Source organism: Genypterus blacodes, unplaced genomic scaffold (genome assembly GCF_046128005.1).
Source record: "Genypterus blacodes isolate CSIRO-AG114 ecotype Tasmania unplaced genomic scaffold, CSIRO-AGI_Gbla_v1 ptg000749l_1, whole genome shotgun sequence".
Classification (NCBI taxonomy): domain Eukaryota; kingdom Metazoa; phylum Chordata; class Actinopteri; order Ophidiiformes; family Ophidiidae; genus Genypterus; species Genypterus blacodes.
In genome coordinates this window covers 1-4,843 of record NW_027467408.1, presented here as the reverse complement: position 1 = coordinate 4,843, position 4,843 = coordinate 1, and the positions used below count along the sequence as shown (strand labels likewise).

At 49.5% G+C, this 4,843-nt stretch overlaps 1 pseudogene; it reads right to left on the bottom strand.

Annotated features, from left to right (window-relative positions):
• Positions 1 to 3,864: 3,864 nt before the first annotated feature.
• On the bottom strand, positions 3,865 to 4,839 carry LOC142990790 (zinc transporter 6-like; annotated as a pseudogene).
• Positions 4,840 to 4,843: the final 4 nt, after the last annotated feature.

Here is a 4,843-nt window from a genome sequence, read left to right as displayed (position 1 = left end):
TGTGTGTGTGAGCGTGTGTGTGTGTGTGTCTGTGTGTGTGTGAGCGTGTGTGTGTGTGTGTGTCTGTGTGTGTGTGAGCGTGTGTGTGTGTGTCTGTGTGTGTGTGTGTGTGTGTGTGTGTGTGTGTCTGTGTGTGTGTGAGCTTGTGTGTGTGTGTGTGTCTGTGTGTCTGTGAGCGTGTGTGTGTGTGTGTGTGTCTGTGTGTGTGTGAGCGTGTGTGTGTGTGTGTGTCTGTGTGTGTGTGAGCGTGTGTGTGTGTGTGTCTGTGTGTGTGTGAGCGTGTGTGTGTGTGTGTGTGTCTGTGTGTGTCTGAGCGTGTGTGTGTGTGTGTGTCTGTGTGTGTGTGAGCGTGTGTGTGTGTGTGTGTCTGTGTGTGTGTGAGCGTGTGTGTGTGTGTGTGTGTCTGTGTGTGTCTGTGTGTGTGTGAGCGTGTGTGTGTGTGTGTGTGTCTGTGTGTGTGTGAGCGTGTGTGTGCGTGTGTGTGTGAGCGTGTGTGTGTGTGTGTTTGTCTGTGTGTGTGTGAGCGTGTGTGTGTGTGTGTCTGTGTGTGTGTGAGCGTGTGTGTGTGTGTGTGTGTCTGTGTGTGTCTGAGCGTGTGTGTGTGTGTGTGTCTGTGTGTGTGTGAGCGTGTGTGTGTGTGTGTGTCTGTGTGTGTGTGAGCGTGTGTGTGTGTGTGTGTCTGTGTGTGTGTGAGCGTGTGTGTGTGTGTTTGTCTGTGTGTGTGTGAGCGTGTGTGAGCGTGTGTGTGTGTTTGTCTGTGTGTGTGTGAGCGTGTGTGTGTGTGTGTGTCTGTGTGTGTGTGAGCGTGTGTGTGTGTGTGTGTCTGTGTGTGTGTGAGCGTGTGTGTGTGTGTGTGTCTGTGTGAGCGTGTGTGTGTGTGTGTGTCTGTGTGTGTGTGAGCGTGTGTGTGTGTGTGTGTGTGTGTGTGTGTGTGTGTGTCTGTGTGTGTGTGAGCGTGTGTGTGTGTGTGTTTGTCTGTGTGTGTGTGTGAGCGTGTGTGTGCGTGTGTGTGTGAGCGTGTGTGTGTGTGTTTGTCTGTGTGTGTGTGAGCGTGTGTGTGCGTGTGTGTGTGAGCGTGTGTGTGTGTGTTTGTCTGTGTGTGTGTGAGCATGTGAGCGTGTGTGTGCGTGTGTGTGCGTGTGTGTGAGCGTGTGAGCGTGTGTGAGTGTGTGTGTGTGAGCGCGCGTGTGCGTGTGTGTGTGAGCGCGTGTGCATGTGTGTGAGCGTGTGTGTGTTTCTGTCTCTCTGTGTGTGTGTGTGTGCGCGTGTGTGAGTGTGTGGGATTTGTCCCCAGCAGGTTGTGTGTTCATGTTCATGCACCCTGAGTCGTTTGTATGTGCAGGATTCCAGTAAACACGTCTGAAATGTTGGAGTCTGAAGGTCAAAGGTATCTGTCACACACACCACTGATCATCCTGTGATTGTGTAGAGCAGCAGCATGATACGACACACACACACACACACACACACACACACACACGAACACACGATTGCTGGACTTCCACACGGGCCTTGAGATCCTTCAGGAACCCACCAACAGATTCAAAGATGTGTGAGAATCATCCAGAGCTTCAGGAAGGAACAGTGAACCCCGAGCTCTCTCTGTGTGTGTGTGTGTGTGTGTGTGTGTGTGTGGCTCTAACAGACCATCACCACACAGCAGCAGCTGATCACCGTTATGGAAATGAGGAGAAAACCACATACAGACGCAGTGACATCATCAGCACGCTGCTGCTGCGTGTGTGTGCGTGTGTGTGTGTGCGTGTGTGCGTACGTGTGTGCGCTGCTAACTAGCATTGCCTTCCTGTTGTTCCTTTAGTGAATCAATCTAAACGTAGTTATAAATGACATCATTACACACACTCACTTATTTATGAGCCAGAAGTTCAGCTTCTCTTCTTTACAATCAGTTATCAGTTATTGATTATTACACCTGAAACTTGTTTTCATACTTTACAAACTGAAAGTGTTTATAACAAGACACACACACACAGGCATGTTATGATGCCTGTGTGTGTGTGTGTGTGTGTGTGTGTGTGTGTGTGTGTGTGTGTGTGTGTACAGAGGCATCGTATGTCCGTCTGTGCTTCAGGGATTTACTGTGGTTTACTGATCAGGACCATAAATCTGTTTTCAATAAGCTAAGGATCTAATGGCATCGTGGAGATGAAGGCACAGACGCTTCAGATCACACACACACACACACACACACACACACACACACACACACACACACACACACACACACACACACCCAACCAACAACAGAGTGAAACATGTCAGAGAGTCAAAGCTCCACATGGAGACTGAACTTCACTCCTTTAACCTTTGATCATGATGGACTTCAGTGTGTTTGAGGATGAGACAGTCTGCCTGGTAACAGACGAGTCACCACGGAGCATTCACTGACAATCAGACATCTGGAAACCATGACAATCAGAGGACGGAAACAGATCAATCACACACACACACACACACAGTTACTGTCCAAGTCAATGTGTAGAAAACTCATGAATATACATGAAGTACACACACACACGCACACACACGCACACAGACACACACACACACTAACAGAACTGAACCCACTCACTACCAAAAGTCTGCTAGCAGCCCCTAGAGGCTGCACCAGTCATTACACACAGAATGACACACAGCTAAAGTGTCCTGTAGGTGGCGCTGGGACAAGAGTCACAGAAATGTAACTGAGTCACTCCCACAAACACATCAAGAAGGCTCATGACTTATCAATCAAACATGAGGCACCAGCAGGAAGTGAAAAAACCTACCAGCCATTCTCACACACACACAAACACACACACACACACACACAGGAGCCAGACTTGGAGCCGTTGGTGATCAGTGAGGCGACGATCACCAACGGACAGATAATCACATCAGAGCTCAGACAATAGGAGACGCTGCTGCAACCCCCAACACACACACACACACACACACACACACTGAGCTAATGGAAAGGGGGTAGTTACTGTCCACACCCAGAGACAGAGCTGCAGGTCGTGTTTCACTGAGAAGGTTCACACACCAGGTATTATATGAGATGCTGACTGGCAGAGTGGACGGGTCTTTGTCCCTCTGGGTGCAAACAGAGAGAAGCTGGGATTCAAACCCAGGACCTTCAAACAGTGAATGTGTATGTGGTCACTCATAATGAAGGACGCTCAGACTGCCGCTGTAGTTTTCCTGTTTCCATAGAAACCAGCAGCTGGTCTCCACGAGCACTCAAGCGTGATGTCAGCAACGTAAACAAGGAAGTAGGTCATTTATGAATCAACTATGAAACACACACACACACACACACACACACACACACACACACACCGTGTTCCATGCTGCCTTGCTCATAGGCTCAGGCTGCTCACAGATCATTCAAACACATTAAACAAATAAACACTGATCGATTGATTTGATCAATGAAGGTCAAAGACAACAATCAGCACAGAACTTAAAGTCACAAATGTTATCAAAAAAAAGATTTACTGTCAACCGATCGATCGTGAAAAAGTAAGTCACATGACGGCAGGAAGTCCCGTCACATTTACTCACCTGCTGCTCGTCACTCCCGGGCTCTTGGCGTCCATGTTGGTGATGTCACACACGCGTCAGCTGAGCGGGTGAAGGGCGGAGCCTGATGCTGCTCAACCAATGAGGAAGGACGCCTTTGTGTTGGCAAAGATCCAAAAGGATTCTAGACCTACTTGATGGAGGTATTAGTGAATCTCTTCATACACAGATCAGAGTGAAGCAGAGGGAAACAGGAAGTGTGTTGTGAATGAAACCAGCTCAGATTCTCTGATGAAAGAAAGAAACATAAAGTACAGATCTTAATAAAGTGAAGACGTCTGAAGCTTTGGTTCCTCTTTATTCCCAGCTGCTCCGTTTAAATAAACCCTATCACCATCATCATCAACATCATCATGTGAGAGGAAGCTTTCCTGCTTCTGTTGAATAAAATAAAGAAACATTTCACAAATAAATTTGAATTATTTGGAGTAAAAATTCCAGATAAAAGTTGGATTTTATTCTGGTAACATTGTAACTTCCTGTTTGGTCCTTTCTCTCTTCTGATGTCACAGTCAAAGTTTTCAGTGGCGAAACACTGAAATGTAAAATGTTCCGTTTGAGTGCAACCTGCTCATCTTCATCACAAACATCAGCTTCATCGCTGTGCTGCACAGTGGCTTTAGCCTAGCTTAGCACAAAGACTGGAAATGGAGGGAAACAGTTAGCCCAGTGTTTGTGCTAACCTTGGCTAGGCTAACACCTGTGACTGTGAGGAAGATGAAGAGGAGGATGGACCGCTCTATGAATGGTATCAAGAGGTCCTGGACTCTCAGGGTCTATACGGTCTGTACTGGGGCTGCGGCGACAGAGGGTTGCTGGTTCCAAACCGAAGCGGTGCCGAGGACCCTCCATAAGCAGTCCTGTAGGTCTGAGAGGACGCCATCCCTGAGGAAGCCACGCCCAGTCCAACCTGGACCCGGGTCCTGCCAGAGCCTGTGCACTGATCCCGGGCTGGGCCAGGCCTTGGTTCAGCATGCCCATGTAGGAAGACGCTCCGTAGGACAGTCCCAGGCCTCCGTAAGGCCTGTGGGCCTGCTGACCCGGGGCAGGGAGGACCAGGGCCTGGACGTTCCTGCCAGGTGTGTCAAAGGAGAACTCAGGAGGAGGGCTGCTGGGTTTAGAGGGCGTGGAGGTCAGCGGGTCAGAGGTCAGAAGGAGGGGAGGGACGGAGGAGGGGAGGGTGAAGCCTTCAGCGGGGCCCCCGGGGGCCAAAGGTGAAGAGGTGAGGGCCCCGGTGAGGAGGGCGGGTCTAGTCCAG